Source organism: Rousettus aegyptiacus, unplaced genomic scaffold (assembly GCF_014176215.1).
Source record: "Rousettus aegyptiacus isolate mRouAeg1 unplaced genomic scaffold, mRouAeg1.p scaffold_m13_p_2, whole genome shotgun sequence".
NCBI classification, from domain to species: Eukaryota; Metazoa; Chordata; class Mammalia; order Chiroptera; family Pteropodidae; genus Rousettus; species Rousettus aegyptiacus.
Window position 1 is genome coordinate 84,090,872 of NW_023416295.1, and position 21,798 is coordinate 84,112,669.

At 47.3% G+C, this 21,798-nt stretch overlaps 1 protein-coding gene across 3 annotated transcripts in view; it reads left to right on the plus strand.

The window, feature by feature from the left end:
• Positions 1-21,798, plus strand: part of GLI2 (GLI family zinc finger 2) — a 239,832-nt gene that overhangs the window by 77,983 nt on the left and 140,051 nt on the right. Inside the window, exon 1 of one of the 3 annotated variants that reach the window (XM_036236018.1) lies at positions 1,085-5,199. The exons of the other annotated variants lie outside the window; for them this stretch is intronic. The gene's annotated coding sequence lies outside the window, so the exon portion shown is untranslated. Of the gene's footprint in view, positions 1-1,084; positions 5,200-21,798 lie in introns of those variants that run through there. 3 annotated transcript variants of the gene reach the window in all.

Here is a 21,798-nt window from a genome sequence, read left to right on the forward strand (position 1 = left end):
CCTTTATGGAGCTGCAGTCTATCTGTAACAAGAGCTGCAAATCACCATGTCCAAAAATTGGGAGTGGGAGTGAGAGGCAACCTGACTGTTGCCTTCCATACAGCCACCCCGTAGCCCCCTTCATACATCAGTAGAGGGGACATCTACCTGACTGTTGCCTTCCATACAGCCACCCCGTAGCCCCCTTCATACATCAGTAGAGGGGACCATCTATGGTTACTCCCTGGCACCATGAGCTGAGTCCCCAGTCTGTGGGCACACAAGGCCCCTGTCCACCTCTCCGGCTTCGTAGTGTCCCTCCCACAGGTGCCTGTGTGCCTTCGAACAGCATTCTTCTTTATCGCCCTCTTCTGCTCTCCGACCACCAGGCCAGCCCCTGATTGTCCTTTCAGGGTCATTTGCACATGCCCTGTAGTTCTGTAGATACCCAGCCCCATACCAGTTATGGTTCTATCAGAGGAGCAGAGCCACGTGAGTGACACGGAGCAAGGGTTTCGATGGGACCAACCCACACCCAGCAGACTGGAAGGCCGCAGTCTCTGCGTCTGGCATTGGGCCAAAGTTGTTATAGGTCAGTGGGTCTACAGTGGGAGGGAAGGCTGGGAGTGACTAGAGGGATAGTGTGGACCAACTGGAACCGTGGGGACAGTTAGAGCTCGCGTCTGTCCCCCTCTGCTGCCTCCCAACCTCACACGGACATAACCAGGAGCTGCAGAAGAAACTTTCCCCTGGGACCTATGTTCTCTCCTGGCCCAGGGGCTCTGTGGCACCAGAAAAGCCAGCTCTGCTCATGTTTGGGGCGGGGGTGGGGAGGAGGCACAGATCAGCAGTGATGCGTGGGAGTAGCCTGTGTGCTGCCTTACGCTGAGGTTTCCCCAACTTTTGCTTTCTTAAAAACGACTGAAAACCCCCAAAAACTTCACTTATATGGGTTATATTTATCAATATCTACAGTACCAGAAATTTAAAATGAGAAAACTTTAAAATATTTTAATTTTTAATTCATTTGAAAATAATGATAAATCCATTGTTTTATGAAAAATAACTTTTCCAAAGTAAAAAAAAAAAACAATATTGAGAAAATGGGATTGCACTTTTGTATATCTATCTCCTTAATTTCTAGTTTAATGGAGGACAGCTGGATTCTCATATCTGCTTCTGCGCGCAATCTGTTGCAATATGTTTTCTGGTTGAAATATGTAGAGGAAATCTGGCCTTACATAAGATACTGAGTTAGAAAAGGGAGGGATTAAAATATCCTTTGAAAAATTAAAAAGCCTTTTTGGTTAATTGTCGATATTCTTCTTTGATACTACATCAGAATTGACATGTGGTTGTTTCTTAAATAAGTAACATGGCATCTGAAACCATATCAAAGACCTTTCTGTATTCTGTTCATTAAAATCTATTGGTAAAATGGATTTCTCGCACTTTTCTCGCACTTTGGATAGATATTTTTTACCCCTGAATTATTTTGTATCATCATACTCTAGTCACTTGGAAATACTGCTTACAGGGTGGTAGGGATTTCTAAATGTACAATGAGAGGAGAGAGACAAATCAAGTCTTGGTATTATTATGAAAATGCTGGGACTTTGCCCTGCCCTAGAAGTAGACCTCTGCTTTACATCACTTTGCCTCCAAACCTCACACAGATTTCAACTGTGACCAGCCCTAATCTGGAACCATACCGAGAAGGGAGCTCTTGGAAATGAAGTGTCAGCTTAGTTCCATTGCCACAGTACAAAGCTGCCCCCAGTACCTGCATGGGGGTCTCAGAGCTACCCCTGCACCCCCTTGGGCACACCGGTGCTGTGGCTACACTTTCTTGCCCTGCCCCCTTTCCTAGCTTCATTCCTTGGCAGAGCCGTCTGCTCCCTGTCCATTAGGACTATTCCCCATCCCTTCTCTCTGATGGCTCCATGAGTCCCCTGTGTTCCCCATGCTGCTCAGTATAGTGGGTGGTCTTCACGCCTCTTTACAGTCTCATCAGTGCTTGCTGCCCACCCCCTTCCCTGGCTTCTGGAAACTGAAGCTTCTGCGTGTTCTGCCCCCTTGTCTCTCCCTTGACCCAAGGTCCCAGGGGCTTGTCCTCAGCTCTCATCTCCTTGGAGCCTTCTTCACAGCCCTCTCATACTCACCTGGGGGGCTTGACCTTCTCAGCCGTCTCTGTCTCATGACTCCCACACTCATCTCATTGGCTCCAGATCCACTTACTCAAAGGCCTACCTGACATTCATGGGTCTTCTGACGCCCCGTATCTTGGCTGAATGCTTAAGGCTTCCTCTTGTTCACCTAAAAATAAAAGACTTTTCAAAATGAGAAGCAACAAGCATTTGAGATCAAAGAATAGCTATTTGGGAAGCATTAATTCAGGCAGAAGCCCAATAATGTTCTGATTAGGAGGCAAAGGCAAGGGGCATTTGTGAGAAAGGGAAGGGGAACAATTATAGCAATAGAAGGAAGGCATTTCTATTGGTGCAGATAATATAACAGTGACACCAATTTCAAAGGATGTTTTTAATTTTCAGTCTAGTAGCCATCATTCTTGATATTCTTGCAAACAATTCTTTGGGGCGCATGTTGCTTTAGGCCCAGTCCAAGTGTTATCTTGCTCAGTTTTAACATTGTAAAGGTTTGGGGCATAAAACATGCAAGCCAGTTCTTTTGGCATGGCAGCTCCAGCCCCATTTAAAGTGGCTATGTTTATTAATTTTTTATATTCTCGACCTACTCTCAGACCACCTGTCCCTCTCCAGAGCTTCCTCTGAGGGGACAGCATCATGTTGACCCCCTCTCTCATGTATGATAGAAACTTGAGACCTATGCTCCCAGATGACACTAGATTCTGGTGCCATGGGACCCACTTTGCCTGCAGCTTCCTAAGGCCTGTGCCGCACTCCTCTGCATGAGGCCCAGGGGAGGTCTGGCCTTCTCACCGGGTCCCACGAGCAAAGGGAAGACTGAATGAAGCCTGTGCTCCTTCCTTGCCCTAGTGCCTTCCCAGGTATCCTGCTCTTGATTCGAGCGGCCACTTGGCCTCACGCCTGCGCCTGGCAGAGGTCAGAGCCCAGCCCCTTGTAGAAAGGTGATGAGAAGAACCAGAAAACTCCAAAGAGCCCTGTTATCTATTCCTATGGGGATGGCAGTACCTCTTCCAGTCCTGGAGGATGGTGGAGGCTGACAGCACCCGCCCTGGAATGGACAGGCCTGAGTCTGATGTCAGGGCTACCATTTGGTACATTCAGAGTTTTTTCCCTTTCCGAGTGGAAAATAGCCCTGCATCTCTAAGCAGCTCCCCAGAAGGAGTGTGTGTGGAGAAGACAGCAAAGCAAAAATGAGGGTGTGTGCTGACCTTTCCAACTGGCTAGATCCTCAGGTGTTGCTGAACTTCTTGGGCATTCAGTGCAGACAAAGCCAAGACCAGCCCAGGCTCTGACAATGGCCAGCTTCTTACAGAGTGCGGGCTTTGCGGCTGGTGAGTCAGGGTGTTTTTTGAGGCAAGCAAGACCAGCGGGGTCCACTAACACACTGTGTTTATCGCCCCTCCTCCCTCCCACACCCCTAGCCCAAACAAGCACTTCTGAGCCTCCTGAGTTTTCTGGGCTCTCAGGCCACTCTCTGCAGGGGACCTCTCCTACCCCAACATCTTCTTGGTCTCTGCTTCTTCAAATCCCAAAGCTCCTTCAAGGCCAAATTTAATTAGTCAATTCTGTTTAATTCGAAAAGCATTTAGATGTTTATGGAAGGCCTACTGGTTAGCATGTTGCCAAGGCCACCCGGCTATTAAGTGGTTCAGCCAGGACTTGAACTCGAGTCTGTCTGAGCCCCAAGTGCAGACGCCTCTTTCTTCAAAGTGCTGCTTCCCTCCTCCCATCTTCTTATTAATAATCTGCTTATTTGGAATAGCTACAACACGCCGCCCTCTTTAACTCATACCTACTCTAGGTTTATGTGCTAAAAAAACATATAAATCTATTAGAAGTGCTTCTAAACCGAGACTCTAGGTAAGGCCACTGAGTAAGGGCCCAAGGGGCCCTTCTACATAGTGCAAGGCCTCTGAAGCATAGGTGGGGGCCCAGGGGCTTCTTGTCCTTTCTGGGTTCCTGGCTACAGTTGGTAGAGATTGAGGGGTGAGTGGCCTCCAGACAGGGAGGTTTGTGCTGAACTTTAAAAATGTTGATAGTAGATAATTCAGGTGATAGGACACTGGTAATAGAGAATGCTTGTATATTACCCATCCACCCCCTCCTATTTTTCTCCTTTTGCCATTGTTTTGCCTGTAGCTGAGCCCCAATAGCAGCCTTGGTCTCGGGAATCGTAAGTCTGAGAGGATTTGTGAAAGGCAGCTTCTTCATCTGGTTGTAGGCAGTCACCAGTCATTGTGTCAGTCACTGTGCAAATGCCCTGCCATCTGAGCTCGCAGGGAGCTCAGCAACCAGGAGGAGGGACTGACAAGCATAGGTTAGCTGCTCAGTATGGTAAGGACTTCAGGAGAGTTAGTTCCAGGTGTTTCTTCCTGCCCCAGGAGGTGAGAGGCAGGGAAGGCTTCCTGAAGGAGGCATGCCTGAGCTGGGTTTTGAGGGATGCATAGGAGTTTACTATGCAGAAAAGTGGGGCACAGAGAACAGAACCTGAGCACAGGCATAGGGAAGGGTGGCAGCTGAGAGTGTGTGAATCTGGGGACTGTTGACTGCTTTGCTGGAGGAGACCTTCTCCAGCAGCTTCTCCTGAAACATCACACCCTAGACGAAGAAAGTTCTAGGCTGGACCCTTCTGCCCTCTGTCTGGTTTTCTCAGCTCAGTCCGAATTCTCTCTAGCTCCCTTAGATTCAGAACAGTGGAATGAGGGTGGGTTTTTGGAACAGTTTCTCTTTCCATCGCCCATCCGGGCCCCGCTTTCTCGTCTAATCTGAACTCTCAGCTGTTGCCCTCCTCATATTTGCTGAATTCACAGCAACTCGGCTCTGGGGCCCCTGTTAGGGGGACTGTGTGCTTTCATCCCTGCTGGACGCCCTGGAAGCCCGAGAGGGTTAAACCACCAAACCAGCTGGTGAGCATTAGTCCCCCTCTCCAGGCGATAACGTCAGAGGCTGATGCAGGAGAAAGAGAAGCTGGTGGCAGAAGCAGGCAGAGAGCTGCCTTGAGGCTCTCCGGGGGTGGGCTCCTGGCCTGGGACCCTGCCCCGGCAACCCCCAGGTAGGCTGGCTGTGACTGTGTGGGGCTCAGGAGCACCCGGGGGATGGTCTCTGGACAGCGTCCATATACGTGTGGTGCGGTGTGTGTCTGCGTTTCTTTGTGAGAGTTCCCCTTCCGCAGTGGCAAAAACTTCAGTGGAAAAGGAAAGGGTGTGGGTGCTGGCGGAGAGCAGCTTCTCTTTCGAATAGGGTGGGGGGACGATGGATTTTTCCTTCAACGAACGCTCGAGTGTCCCCACTGGTGAGGGGCCTGTGCCTTGTTGGCAGTGCAGCAGGAGGGGAGGATGGCCTGCCTTGTGGCTTCGGGGGCTCAGAGAGGGGGCTCCGTCTGCCGGGCTGTGCAGGACTGAGTAGCCAAAGGAGCAGTGTGCCGAGGTGACTGCTACAGTGTGCAGTCTGTGACCAGGAGGCCGTTCTAAGGGGATGCCCTGTGCCGACTCAGTGACTAGTGTGTGGCCTCCCTGTGGTTTCGGTCGCCTGGCCAAGACCCAGGAGCCCGCCTGCCTCCTCTTCCCTGGGAAATGGAAAAAGTGTGTGCGGGGGCCTGGAACACCAAGCCCGGTCAACCTGCTCCTTCCTGACAGGCAGCCTGTCTTGGCGGAGCTGGCGGAGCTGCCGCTGGGATGTGAAAGGGACAGTGTTTCCTGGGGACATCTATGCAAGAGAGGTTCACTAAGTTGCAGAATACAGATGTACCCAGTGGTTCCCTGGCTCTTGGACTTCATGGATCGAGGTACTAGGCATGGTATGTGATGTCTTTAACTATTTTGACTGGATGTTGGGGAAAAAATATCCAAATTAGGGATAGGCCTATGTCTCAGCTGAGCAACACAGGGAGTGAACTTCTACTGTAGAAGGAACTAGCAAATCTGGCAGATAGTTAGGTGGAGCTAGAAGGGAATCTCAGCTCTGGGGAGGGTGTGCCATTGGTCTCACTGTGGCCTAGGCTGTCACACCAACAGAGGGGCTGGTAACCAGCGTCCAGCGGTGCCTCCGACCAGAGGCCCAGCCTCACAGGCATGTGGTAGGGTCTGCCTGGATGCCTGTTAGAGCTGGACATGAGGATATGGAGGAGAGGGTGTGGGTGGGCCTGGGAGGGGCACACACTCTCAGTGGGGCCTCAGGCCCCCTCCCCTTCCCTTGTTCTTCCTCTTTGATTAAGTCGTGTGCTATCACATCTACTTGGAAAGACGCATTTTCTGTTTTTCCCCAACCATTCCTTTATGTGATTATGCAAGTCTCTGCCACAACCTCCAGAGGCAGATGCAGTCCCATTTTAAAGACAGGAAAGCTGAGGCTCTTCACTGTTCGGTGACCTGTCCAGGGCCACCCAGCTGGATAGCAGTGTCGCTTGGTCATGCCGAGTCTCCCCGGGCCAGGTCACGATCCATAGTAACAAGTGGGTGTTCTTGTTGGGCTGTGACTCCACAGGGCGCTGGGGAGAGTGGCCTCAGGGAAGCGGGCTGCTGGTCCATGGGTGTTTGCTGTGTCCCACACCTCTGATTTGCAGAGGAGGCTGCTGTGGCTAAGGCCTGGCTGAGTACATATTCACATTGTGCCACTGACCAGCCGGATGGGTTCCCGAGCAAGAGGCTTCACCTCTCTGGGGCACAGTGCTCAATCTGTAAAGCACCCACCCGATGGGTGAACAGATTATTGCAGGGGTTCAGTGAGTTGTTATAATTGAAGCACTGGGAACAGTGCCTGGCAGGCAATAAGCGCACAGGAAGTGTGCATGAGGGCAGCCTTCCAGAGCGTCACTGGTTCCACACTGTGCTATGGGCTCAGCACCCTGCACACACTAGGTGTTTAAGGCGGCATGGGGTGGGAGGAAGGGTTTGGGCTGTAGCTTAAGGCATATGGCTTTTGGGAAGCATATTATTAGCAAGCAGCCCGGTGGGTTGCAGGATTCCAGAACCTTTGTGCTTCCCCAACTCCTAAGACTGTCTCTGTCTCCGGGACTCCTTGTGTCCATTTGCCACGATTAACACCAAGAGAGATGGTGCTCCGCCCATGCCCCCCCCCCCATCAGTAATAGGAAAGGTCATAAGGACAGCAAATGGGAGCACTTGTGCAATTTACATGTTACTATTTTTCTGATTATTAAACCAATCTAAAAATTTGATTAATGCAGAGAAAAGCACAGTGAACATCATCACATTTTCCCCCTGATTGTTCCTTCCATCGTTCATGTGTTAGCATATTTCTTTCCAGTTCTTTCTTACTATGCAATAATTTTCTTTAATGCTAGGTTCAATTAAGGAAATTAAACAAAACAAAACAAAATGACTCTCTGGGTTTTTAGAATTCCAAGCCTCAGAGGAAATGGCACTAATGAAACCAAAATGGTTAATTTCCCCTTTGATTTTATTTTAAATATACTCCAAACTCATCTTCTACCTTTTACTCTGGCTCTTCTTTAGGTTCCCCTAGTTTCCCCTTTTCCCCCGTAGGCATCTCCACGGAGTGGTCTAACACTGGCAGGCCAAAAGGATGTTGAGGAGACACTTGGACAGGTGTATGCAGAGTCTGCAGTGAAAGAGGCAGGTGAAGGGTAGGCAGGTGTCTGGGGGGAGGGGGGACCTGTGCCTGTCCCCACTGGTGGCCCTGTTTCCAAGATGAGGCAGTGTTTGACACGGAGCAGGCTGCACACCATCTTTGATATGCCGTTTGGTCCCTGGACTTAATGAGTTCTGCAGGGACGCTCTGCTGTAGCTAAAGATCATTTACCTGAATTGCTTTTTAATTTCTGCCGTGGGAAGCTGCCCCTGGCGCAGTATAATTACATTATAATTTACAGCAATCCCAAATCTATAAATTTAGCCATACTGGCGGGGGAAGGGACTGGAGCTGTGTGGGGGCTGGGGGAGAGAGGACCCTCACCATTATTAAATTAGCCTCTATTTCTAGACGCAGGTTCCGATCACTGGGCAGGCATGAGAGAGTCAGACAAGGGGACACTTCTTGCCCAGTAGATGCTGAAGTTTGCTTTAACACCACGGAACATTCAGTCTGGATCTGACCTGAGAACTTGTACTTAATTTAACATTCCTGTCATCTGCCTGCTTGTGGCAGTTTTGCTGTGGAACTGGGGGAGCACATGGAAGTGGGCGGCTTGAGGACATCCATGGGGCACCTGGAATTTGGAGTCAGGCTTCAGAATGCTTCCCTGGATTCTCTTAACAAAGGACTGCTCCCTTCCTCCCCTTATGGGCTCTGAGGAGGAGAGATGAGGCTCAGCTTAGGGCCCAGGGCATGTTAGGTGGTTGGTTGGTTGAAACACTCCTGCGTGGCATCTTATGGAGCACGTGGAAGCGAAGCCCTGCAGGTTTCCCATAGATGGGGTCGGGGTTGGGGCCGGGGCGGTGTCGACGGTGCAGGCAAAGAGGGGGGCTTTCCTCTCTGCACCCGCCTTGCTGGGACCCATTGTCTGCGTCCACAGAAGGATTTACATGTGTAGTGTCCCTTAGCTTTCCATGTCGTTATGTAATTTGTCCCATTCCTGTAAAAACCACACAGAGACCAAGATATCACATTTTCTATGCATAAAGGCAGTTAATTAATGGAATTCTGTGATGGATTAACTTTTTATAATCAAGAAAAAATTGTCCTTTCTGACTTATCAGCTATAGAAATCTAAATGTTCTTATTTTGGATGATTTACATTAAGATGACTATTTCTTTTTAAATAAACGTGGGAGGCCATAGCATAGCAAAAACGGTAATGGAACTTTGATTCAGAGAGGTTAACTCACTTACCCCAAGTCACACAGCTAGTAGGAGGGGATAAGTCACAGAAACAAGAATGATGTGAATGTGAACACTGAGTTCACTGTACGGTTGTCACGTGAATGAGTATGGGGCACTACAGGGTAATAGAGGGTGGGATGGGAAAGGAAAACAGTTTCTCTTTCTCTGGAGCCCAGAGTTGGGATGCTAGGGGCAGTGGATAAGTATTGATCTTGATGGTTATTCGCTTCCCCAAAGGTCCCGTGGCAGGCGGCAGAGCTCTACCCCCAAGAGTGTGGAGACCCCCTCTCATGTGAGTTGTCCACTCACCCTCCACAAAGGGGGTGCTCCTCAGGCCTGCCTTCTATGCTTTGGCTCTTGCGCTCTTGAGCACTGGGGCTTCAGAGTGATCCTCCAAATCCTTGCCTCCTACAATACCCGTCACTCTCTCTCTGACTTTTCTTCCCTGCAGGCCTATATCAGCACCTCTCAAACTAGCTCTGAGGTGTTTTCTGTGGTCTTGGAGAATTCGGGCTCACCCTGGGGAACCTTGTTGTAAGGGAAGACGTCCCCACAGCGTGATGTCCAAACCACAGTGAGACACTGGGACTTAAAGTCCCTTGTTAGCAACACCACTTGAGAGGGACATCCCCGTGGCATTTATCACAGTGGAGTCCGCGGGCTTCTGGCAACACACAAGTGTTATTTGGGAGTTTAGGGAGAATTTAAGCCACGACGTACACCTGATAGAATTTATTACTTTCAAAGGAGCCTGCTCATCACTTAGGTTAGAAACTCAGGCCCACAGGATAAAGCTCAAGACCTGGCCCTGCCCATCTCCATAGACACTCCCGGTGCCCACATTAAAACACCTCTCACTTGAGAATAGCTGTGCAGCAACTTTAGCTGCAATGTCCCCATCCCCATCCTTTTCCCACTTCCTCCAAGAAGCCTTCCTTAATTGCAATCCTTTTCCACATGCCCCTTCCTGGTGCATTCTGCTGCCCTCAGAGCCCTGTGTGTCTCCATCTAATAACTTATCTTTCCCATTAGTCTGTGCTCCGCTGGGCAGGGCCTAGGCCTGCCTGCCAGGAAATGTTTGGATAACCAGCAGAAGATCACAGGGACACCTCCTTCCTTGTCTGCTGGTTCACAGATGTCCCTGCACGAGCCTCAGGGGCTCAGAGCTTTGCACTCCAGCTGTGGACCAGCAGTGTCCCAGCGAGGGACAGGATGCCGGGGGTGAGAACCTCACAAGCCCTCACTGCAGGGCACCATGGGAGGCTATTGGGTGACGGCTGCCTTTGTTGTGACAGAGCAGAGCCTTGGGCCACAGCCAGACTCTGTCCAGAGACAGCTGTGATGCTTGCAGCCAGTCCAGCAGGGAGGGCTGGGAGGGAGCTGTGGCTGGCATGCACCTGCATGCACCCTACTCAGCAAATTCAGCTTGTGTGTATGTGAGAGAGTGAGAGAGACTGAGACAGAAGGAGATGGAGTGCATGCATTTGAACAATGCCCTTGCCCACTCTTCTGCTGCCTGAGGGTGTCAGAGCCGCCTTGGAATGGGGGCGGGAGCAAGCGTCACTGGTCTCTATCAGGTTACGTTCACTCCTGTCTCCTGTATCATGAGCTCCTGAGCTAGACTTTTATTTCTGGCATTTATGCCCTCAGAGTTTACGTACATGGGCCTCTGAACACTTCCAGCTCTCGCAGTCGTTTCTTGGATGGGGGCAGCTTGTGTCTCCACAGAGCAGCCCCCTGAACTGGACTCATGAGGAAGCAGGTCCTCATCCACATGGGGCCTCCCTGAGGTGTGCAAGGTGATTTGGGCTGATGGAGAATTTTGTGTAATGTACAGACTTCAGCCTTTAATCTCTACAAAAGATGGGAATCCCCTGTATTCCATTTTATAGGTTAGGGACCTGAGACCAGATCGAGCAGGTGCTCCCAGTCACACGAATGGGAGAGGTGGGTTTGGACCCCAGCCTGTTGAATTTCAAAGCCTGTGGCTTCTCTACTTCAGGTCACACCAGGGAATAATTTGAGAATCAGGCAGCTAAATCTCTCTGTAATTATTGCCCCCACTGAGAACCTTTGCAGCCCATTTCAGATCAGCCCAGGCAGCTTTCCCCAGCTTCCCATTTCCTCTGTCCTCTCTTCAAACTCTGGGCACATTCCATTTGCACGGCACCTCCCTACACATCTCAGGAACATGTACTTCTGGGGCTCCCAGGACTGGTGGGCTCCCACCATCTTGCTATCTCATCCCGAGTCCATGAGGGAACGCTGCATCCCCAGCTCCTAGAACAGCGTGGCACTGTACGTGTCAATAAATGTTTGTTGAGTGAATCAATGATCAGATGAGAGCTTCAGGGACTCATCTAGAGCCAGCCCAGAATCGCAAACCTGCAGCAAAATGGTCCTCGCCCCACTGCCATCTTCTTTCAGGATGGTGGGCTGGCCCAAATGCAAGTTTCTGCAGTTACTTCTTGCTAAGTAGTGAATCCAGCCTAACTGAGCCAGGGGCCCTGCTTGGGAACAGGTGATTAAGAGTCAGTGGGATTCACACCCACCGTAATGGCCAATAAAAAAAAAATTATAACAAGTGTTGGTGAGCATGTAGAGAAATTGGAACCCTTATGGTGGTAGGAATGTAAAATGATGCAGCACTATGGAAGACAGTATGGGGATTCCTCAAAAAAATTAAACATAAAATTACCGCATGATTCCACAATTGCGCTTCTGGGTATATACTCAAAAGAATTGAAAGGAGGGACTTGAACTGATATATGTACGCTCATGTTCATAGCAGCATTGGTCACAATGGCTAAAAGGTGGAAGGAACCCAACTGTCCTTAAGCAGATGAATGGATAAACAACACATGGCATATACATACAGTGGCATGTTAGGCTTAAAAAGGAAGGAAATTCTGACACATGCTACAACATAGATGGACCTTGAGGACAATATTCTAAGCAAAAAAACTACTTGCAAAAAGAAAGGTACAGTATGATTCCATTTATATAAGGCACCTGGAGTAGTCACAGTCATAGGAACAGAAAATGAAATGGTCGTTGCCAGGGGTTGGGGGAGGGGTAACCAACAGTGTTTAATGAGGACAGTTTCAGTTTGAGGATGGAAATAAATGGTTTTGGAGACCGATGGTGATGATGGTTGCACAACTATTGTACTTAATGCCACTGAATTGTACACTTAAAAATAGTTGAAATAATAAATTTTATATTATGAATATTTTACCACAATTTTAAAATTAAATACTTTAAAAAGCCAGTGGGGAGCAGGCCCAAGGACCCATGGACTTTTAAAGCTGCTACGGACCTTGGAGCTGAGGTCTGAGCTCCCCCTCGCTTCGCAGATGAGGGGAGCACACTGGGGCGCTGCCCCAGGCTTTCTGCGGCACCGCTGATTTGTACTCGAGGCCTCTCTCCCCTGAGAAAGTGCTGTGAGGCCAGCCTCCTGTCTGAACCCCTGTCCCCGAGACTTCCAGACAGATGCTGAGGGCGGAGGCTGGGGAAAATATGTTGGTTTGAGAAATTTAAATCTGATTTTGTCTTCTCTGTGAAAAGAATTAAAATCCAGCATAAGCTTATTACAGGCGGGCTGAGGTTATTTTGGGAAGTAGCAATTAAAGGTTTTATACTTTTCCTCTCCCTTTTGCCCTTGCAGCCTGCACAGGTCTGTAAAGCTATTAAACCTTCACCCAGCCCACAGCCCAGAGAAATCTGCCCTGCCCCGTTTCTCCTCCAGTTCCATGCCTTGGGAAAGAAAAGAAAGTTAAATTTATATTAATTACAGCCAAATCCGCTCAGTAAGCACTTGCTGAATATGCTTGGAGATGAGGTTTAAAGTTCTCCTCCAAACAAAATGGTAAAATGAAAGGAATAATTTATTTGGTCAGACACTATAATTTGCCACGTTATTCCACTTCTCTTGTTACTAAAATGGATTCTCGGCTGAGACTGTGACTTCCAGCTCTCAAAAAATGATTTTCCATATTCAGTATTCCTCACGACCTTCCCAGAAGGTCTGCCTCGGCCCCACCAGGCTGAGACAGGGCCCAGGGCTCTCGGAGGAGGCATGCAGCACACGCTTCTGTACACGTGCACACACTTATACACACCCCTTACACATGCTCATAGTCATGCACTTAAACACGCATGCACACTGACAGTCACATGCACAAACTTCTGTGATCACACACACTGTCACTTGCACGCACATCACAGACTTACACACATCTCCCACACACTCTTACAGCCACATGTACTTAAACACACATAGACCACATGTTCACGTAGTCACACATATAGATGTAGTTGTGAAAAACAGAATGCTTTAAAGCAGATTACTCGTTCAGTAAACTATGTATGTGTTTTACAGAGCGAGTCCACTGTGGTAGTCTCTGATCGTATTTCTGGCCACAGTTCATGTCTCTATGATGCCAGTTTACTCAAAGGTAGTTTAAAGGTTAAGACCTCAGGCCTGGGAGTTGGACAGTGCTAGGATTGAGTTCCAGCCCAGCCACGTACCGGCTGTGTGGCACTTAGTAAGGCCCAGCCTCAATTTCTCATCTCCAAATAGGGATAACAAAGGTTATTTCATAGGATGCATATGAGGAATAAGACTGGGCACAGTTAACTGTGTCCTAGGAGGTCCTTATCCCCTTTGCCTGATACTACTATCCCACTATGCCTGGCATCCCATATTTTTCCCACTTGCTGCCTTGGCTGGGGCTGTGGGTCAGGGTCTGGGATGGAGGAGACCCTGCCTGAACTAGGGTAGCTGTAGGAGCGGGCCGTGTGGGCTGGCAATCCTACAGGCTCACCAGGACCCTTTCCTTTCGAGGCTTTGGGATGCCCAGAGGCAAGTGTGGGATCACGTTCCCATGAGCTTGACCCCTCTGGGTCAGTACCGTGGTGGGCACTCAGCTGCAACGGGGCTTAGCAAGCAGTGGGCACGTGTTTCAAGGTGAGGTGTGCCTGTTTGTGTACATAATTACAGGAGGTGGCTTTTGAGCAAGCAGAAGAGCTTTGGGTGAAAATTGTGGTAGGTGTCACTGCTTGCTGTTGACTGGATGGGATTTTGGTGGTGGTAGGTGGTGGCCTTTCTAACGGACCACATACCCCGGGCAGGTCATGAGCCCATCTCTATCTTTGGTCTGAATACCTGCCATCCTAGGGGTCCAGCGTTCAGTGGGCTTCTCGGTGCAGCCGTGTGGGCTGTGCACTGATACTGTCGGGTAGAGCTGTGTCATTCAGAGCCTGTCTCTGTCTCTATTTCACTGTCTCACTCTCTGCCTCTGTATTCTGTATCTGTCTCTCTGCCTTTTTTCTGTTTAGTCTCTTTGAATCGCTGCTATTCGGCTCTTTTCTGCAGTTTCTCCTTCTCTCTCATTCTCCTTGTTTGTTTGTCTCTGGCCTCTCTCCTGTGTTTGTCTCTGCACACCGAGACCTGTCCTGAATGGCAGTGGGCCCCTGCTTTGATGCCTGGCCTCCTCTGTCGGGCCCGGGAGCAGACTTTTGAAGTTCCTCGAGGGAATTTAGTCCAGGCCCCTGGTCATTGCTTTTATTGTATAGTCAGCTAGTGCTCCTCCCAGGAAAGCCCTCATGGCACAGTGGCTGCCCTCCAGTGAGGGAACAGGTGCCCAGGGGCGGCCTTAGTGTCCAGGAAAGCACCTGGGTTTTCCTGAGAGAAAGGCCACACACATCACAAGCTAGACAGGCCCATCATATCCAGGAAGAAAAGGCTTGCCTCAGAGTATTTCTATTCCATTTTCTTGGTTGGGGGTGGTCAGCAAATTCGCAGTGTCCATTCTGAGAGCATCTTTAGTGTTCTGGAACCTGTGAAAAGAGCTTTGCTTATATTGTTTCTGATTGTCACAGCCCCTGATGGCATGTGTCATTGTCTCATTTTGTAGTGGTAGCAAGAGGATCAGGAAGAGAGGTAGTACATGCTCTGGGAGCTGAGAGGACAGATTTGAATCCCATTCGGACCCTTACTAAGTTCCTCTCCAGGCCCCACTGTTTTCCTTTGTAAATGGGGTTAATCGTGATTCCCACCTCATAGGGCTATTGTAGGAATTAAATGAGGTCATGCTTAGAAAGTGCCTCCATGTAGTAAGGATTTCCAAATGCTGCCAAAATCAGAAATGCTCTGAATATTATTGCCCAAAGTCTCAGCCTGTGAAGCAGCCAGTGGGATTGGCCCATGCTGGGCTGCATCTGTGGGGTACCTTGAAACATGATGCCCCACACAGGCACACAGTGAGTTCTTTAGTTGGTTCTTTCAACCAACAGTAAAAAACTGGGAACATTGTGTGGTATTCATTTGGTGATCAGGGGGTCAGCTTGGATTGGGGCCCCAGTCCATGCCCTCTTGGCCCAGGGTGTGCCAGCTAGTTCCACAAGAGTAGGGGCTCCGAGGCCTTCTCCAGGTGGTGGGATGAGTCTGCCTGCAAGAGGTGGTTGGCTCTGTGAGCACTGGGAATGCAAGCTTTCGTTGCCTTTGCCTCCAGGGCGCTTAGGGCAGACAGCAGTATTCAAACAGGAAACTTGGCCCGTTGGGGCTGGCTTTTGTGTCTTCTTTTAAAGGAGAAAGCGGGTCTACTTTCTAGTTCTTGCCCAGGCCTGAGCTGATCGGCCCCTGCCCTGCCCCTGGGGTATGCCTGGCTGTGGCTCCCCATCGAGCATGTTTCAGCAGTTGGAAAGTAAATGGCTTTCTGCTTTGAAGGGAGCTGGACTTGGGCTGGAGGACTGCTCTGCCCCTCCTGGCTGTGTGACCTGAGTAAGTCACTTCACTTATTGGGCCTCAGGCTGTTGAGTCTTTGAGAGGACACCTGGCTGTGTTAGGTGACGGCAGACCCAGGAGGAGGAGTCTGCACTGGGCAGCAGCAGGAAGGTTAGAGGCTCCATGTCATAATCCTTTAGGACCAGGGCAGCTGGAAAAAACTCCTCCCTAAGGGATGGCGATGTGATAGTGCGTGCTCAGAAACTGTGTCATGTAAGGTTTTAGGAGCCTGGGTTTGCATCCCTGACTGGGTGACCTTGGGCAGCAAGTCACTGCACCTCTGTGAGAGCATTTTCCCCTCTGCAGGACATAGAATCTGGCCACTTTTTCAGGGTTGTCATGGGATTGACTTGAAGTCTTGTCTCCACCATGGATAAGCAGATCCACTCAAGCAGGCTGCTTCCCTTGAGTCTTTTCTTTCTGTGGATATTGGTGCTCAGATGTCACAGCTGCTACCTCCCTCTTCAGAGGTCACCTCCCTCTACCCCACTGGTCACCAATGGGGAGCCGATGCCTGCCAGGGCTCCTGGGCTAGGAGGATCCCTTAGCTCCCCAAACCTCCTCATGGCAGTTAGGAAACATGAAGGCCATTTAAGGACACTTGGCATTTGAATTTATGAATCTCTTTCACCAGAATCCACAAACCAAGGTTTAAAATTCAGTTGGAAACAAATCCCCAGGCCTCCAAAGTCATCTTAGTGCAGTTTTTAAAACACGTAACTCTCACATAAGGGGTCTGTAGTTGGCTGGTCTGGCTCTGCTGAAGTCAACGGCTTGTTGGCCTGTCCCTAAGTCTGCTTTCCAAGTGACCTTTAAATGCCTCTGCACAGCTCTGGGGGTGCTCACTACCCCACAACGGCATGCTTCGGATCCCCTGTGTAATGTACAGTGGGGTTTCAAAGACCAAGTTTTAATATTGTTCAGATATGTCAAGGCCAACAATCAGGAGGCAACTGGCACTGAAAAGGTAGGTCACTACTCACAGTTCCCAGGAGGTGGGGGACGCCACACCGTGCGGGGTCACACAGGGATGTGCCAGGCTGGTCAGGAGGCAGGAGCCTTGGCTGTGGTTTTTATGGTAAGGAATGGATAAGACAAGGTAAGCAGGTTTAGGATTGGCTAGTTTGAATAATTTCAGTGGGCTTTGCGGCACAGGGCTGTCTCTAGCTGTCTGGCACCTGGCCTTAGGGTGAGTAGGGCCAGCAAATATTGCCTTCTGAAGTGTAAGAGCTAGATGGAGGAGGAGGTTTAGAATGTGGTCTTTGGATTGGTTTGCACATGAAAGGCAAGCTCTCCTGCTAGTTTTTGCTATCTTTAAGAATTGGCTATCCTTGGAATGGGCAGTCTCTCCCCCAGTGAAGCCCGGATGTCAAGTCAGCACATTAAGAATACAGAAAATAAGAAAATTTAGTGAATACAAATAATCAGGAGTTGTGAGATGGATTCCGGTTTCTACAGAAAGAACCCTTTGCTCATAGACCTTTTCCAGGCTTCCTTTGCAAAGTGTTGCTGGTGACTGTTTCTTGCCACGCAGTCATTGCTGCCAGTTGTGCAAGTCATCACGTTTTCTGTAGATTGTGTACAAGGCATTTTCTTGATGGCATCCTAATTTCCTGGGCTGAGAAGTTATGTGTAAAGAAAGATCTTGCTGTGCAGTCCTCACATGGGCTTTTTAGTGACTCTCTGTCTCAGGTTTTCTTGGTTAAACTTGCACAGGTTTTCAGCTAGTTTTCCACTAGTTGCAGTGGCACTTGGCTGCAGTTGTGACCAGGCAGGCTTTTTGGATAAACATTATAATTTTGATAGCGACCGTGGTTTTTGATGAACATACCATACCAACGAGAAGCAAATCTCTCCAAGAAAGGGAAGGTGATCGTCAAGTGGTGGCGGCCAGGATCTGGGGATGGCATGAGTGGAGTTGATGGTGACCTTTTAGCTGCAGGAAGCTACGACAGAATGAGAGTACTGCCAGGAGTCAGAAATGGAGGCTGGTCTCAATGGTAGCTGTGACACATGTGTTTGCTGGGAGAAGGACTTGGCGCATCAGTTTCTCCATCTGTCGTGAGGGTAATGACACCAGCTATTCAGGGTTGCCGTAAGTGTTAAAGAAGACCAGTAACAAGCCTGGTGTGTGGCGGATCCAGCTGTGCCATCTCAGCAGGTGTCGGCATGTTCCCAGCATGGACACACCCCTCCTCTGGGCAGGCCGAGGCCTCGCCGGCCGGCAGCAGCCCCACGCTGCGCCGCTCCATGCCATCACACTCTCCCTTGCACATGTGTTGTCTATCTGATCTGCTCCACATCTCTGATATGAGGAGACGTCCCTGTGCCTATTTATCAGACAAAGAAGTTGAGGCAGGAAAGGGAAGCCAAGGCAGAGTCTCACGGAGCTGCCCAGGAGCTGATTCCAAACCACACGAGGCTGTGGTGGGAGCTGATCAGATGTAGCCTTAGAGAAATGTTGACTTGAGCATTGCTACACTGCATAGATGACTATTTTGGGTGGGCCTGCCCGTGAGGTGACACCTGTGAGGTGTCAGCTGAGGCCTTCCAGGCCCCAGCTAGACAGACTCCAGACTGGTTTGACCTTATGTGTAATGGGGGTCTGAAAGTACTTCATCCTTGCTTGTTTTTCTTTGGAAAAAACAGATTTTACACACATACACACACATACACACACGCTACACACACACACACACACACACATATGTGTGTATATGTGTGTGTGGAGATATATATATATATATAAAGTTTTTTTTAAAACATACACAAAAATTAACTAATGCCCATACCTCCACACACTTTGTCATTTTCTGTTTTGTTTTTGATCAGTGGCATATCAAAGTGGAGGAATATTCAGGGTAGAGAACTCAGAAACAAACATCAAATTGTCGAAATATCGGTGTCATGCCCTGGCAATTGTAAACAATGTCAGTGGTAAAGCAGGCCCTACTGGGGTGGACCTCGGACCCATCGCAGGGCACTCCCCCATTTAGACCTCACTCTGCCCCTCTGTGACTCCATTACCCACTCCTGTTCCCCCTCAGTCCCCAGGTAACCTCAGTCTAGAGGATTTCGTGTTGCTCATCCCCAGGCATGTTTTTATATTTTTACTGTGTATGTGCATATCCACATATAGTGTGTTTTCTTACTGTGTGTCTAGATGTATTTTCTTGCACATAATATTATGTTTTTGTGATGCATATCCATGTCACCACCTAAAGCTCTCATTTGCTCGTTGAAAGTTCTGGGTATTCCACAATGAGTGAATATTCTACAACTGATTTATCTACTTTTCTTTTGAGGTTATTCAGGTGGTTTACATTTTTTTTTAAGACTGCGAACATTATTGCTGTGGATGGAGCATGTCTCCTGTGTACATGTACAAGGAGTTCTTCAGGGCAGGGGTTATAAAATCAGTTCTGTGAGTAGCAAACGGCATTTGGAAAGATGAAACAGAAAATTTCAACACATTGCAAGCAGTAAAGTCATACGTCTGTGTGTGTGCACATGCGTGCACATGCGTGCATGTGCGTGCTCCCTTAAAGACTACAGTGCCATGTAAAGTATATTTTTTTGCGTCGTGTGGAACAGGTTGAAAGCCCCAGTGTATCTACAGGAGCAGGATTGCTGGGCTGTGGGGCACCTACGTTTTCAGCTTTATTAGATGCTGCCTAATTGCTCTCCAAAGTGGCTGGGCAAATTTACTCCCCACTTTTCAAACAACGATTTACCTTATTAAACTTTTTTTCTTGGCCATCTAATAAATGCGAATGATTTTATTTTAATTTGTACCCCTTCATCTGACTACTGGGTGTTTGGGTTCTTCTTTCTCCAGGGTGTCTTCTTCTTTTTATTTTTTAAAGAGATACTAATCATTCCATGTTTAGGTGTGTTATAAATAATTTCTTCCAGTCTTTGGTTGGCCATTATTCTTATATATGGTATTATTTATTGAGACAAAAGTTGTATAGTTTAACATAATAAGTGTTTCATTCTTTTCCTTTATGGCACGTTATTTGTGTCTCGTTTAAGAGGTCTTTCCCTACCTTGAGATTCTAAAGATATTTTCCTAAAAATTATACAAGTATACTTTTACATACAGTTTTTTAATCTAGCTCAAATTGTTTTGTCATTGACATGGCATAGGGATAAATTCATCTATGTGGATAATCAATTGTTCGCATGGAAGTTACTCTATTTTTTATTTTTTAAATGCAAAAGCTGTCACATGTCAGTTTCCTTATACACACATAGGTCTGTTTCTGGCCTCTCTACTTTGTTGTTGGGCCGTTGGTTCCTGTGTGTGCCATTACACACTGCCTGAGTTACTATCAGTTATGTTAAGTGTAATATAGAGCAAATCCCCTCATCCGATCTTGTTTGAGGACTGTCTTGGCTCTGCTTTGGCCTTGGTTCTACCTTGAGAATTTTGGGATCGACTTTTTAGATTCCATGAAAATCCCTGTTGGGATTTTGAATGGAATTAAATTGATTGGATTGGATTGGATTTTAATTGAATCGATTTGATATAATTTGGGGAAGACTGCCATCTTTGTCATATTGAATTTTCCCCACCTATGATTATGGTCTTAACTTAATACTCCTTTTATGTGTTTTAGTTGAGTTTTATAATTTACATCATAAAACTTATTCCTGAGTGCCCTATAGTTTTGTTGCTGTTGTAAATATATACTTAAAAATGATAGTTTCCAATTCTTTATTGCTCGTGTTTGGGAAAGTAGCTATATTTTATATGTTGATCCTACTTCCAGCAGCCTTGTTGATATCTCATTAAATGTATCCTTGTAGATTTTATAGGTATTTTATTTCGTCATGTCATTTACAAATTCCGAAGGTTCTTTTTCCTCCTTTTCCAATTCTTATATCTTTATTTCTTTTTTGCCTCATACATGCTGGAATAGCACTGTCCAATAACACAATCACAATATGAATGTGAGTAACATGTTATTTAAAAATTTCTGAGAGCCACTTTTAAAAAGTAAAAAGATATAGGTAGAATTAATTTTAATAATATTCAGAAGTCTGGTGAGTGGGCATCCTTTTCTTATTCCTGACTTGGGAATAATTTTGAAATATTACCATATGAATAATGTTTAATGATTTTTGGTAAATTTCTTATATTAGAATTAAATTTCCTTTTTGTCCCTATTTTGTTAAGGCTCCTTAATTGTGAATGGATGTTGAATTTTATCAATGCTTTTCTGTAAATATTGAGATAATCATAAAATTTCTTCTTTATCCTTTTATTGTGATGACTTTTATATTAATAGATTTCTGTTGTCACATCATTGATTCTTGGGTTAAACCCACCTGAGTTTACATTGTTGGATTTCGCTGGTGATATTTTCATTAAAACGTTTGCTTTCGTGCTCAGCAGTGAGATTCGCTTATAAATTAACTCCCCTGTTCTTATTTAGTTGAAATATCCACCATATTAGCTGTATACCCCTTTCTCAATATTCAAGTATTTGTACATATTAAGGATTATCTTAAAATATTTATATGTTAATATATTTGTATACATATGTATATGCTCACATTTGTACATGTCAAATATATGTTAATGATTGTCTTCAAATGTTTGTATGTGCTGGAGATTATCCATTCCTAGAAAGTCTGTAAAGCCAAACTGCAAAGCCGCCTCAGCCCAGTTTTGTTTGTTAAAGTTATGTTTGTTTATTTTTAATGGCTAGAAGGACTTCCAACTCTCCATTTCTTTTTGAGTTGTCTTTCATTAAATCCATCAATCCATCTCTCGAGGAATGGGTCTGTTTCTCCTGTTACCAAATTTATTGGCAGCATTTGTATTTATGTTCCTCCCATTATTCCTAATGACGTTTATTTGTGCTTTCTCTGTTTTTGATTGGTTTTAAGAGAGATTTGCTAGCTTAGTCCTATCAAGTTGTTTGATTATTTTGCTTGTTTTTGTTTGTTTCCTATTTCATTGATTTCTTTTCATATCCCATATACTTAATCTTTTTTCTTTACGTTTGCACAGGTGTTATTTTCCTAATTCCTTGAATTAGGCACTAATGATTG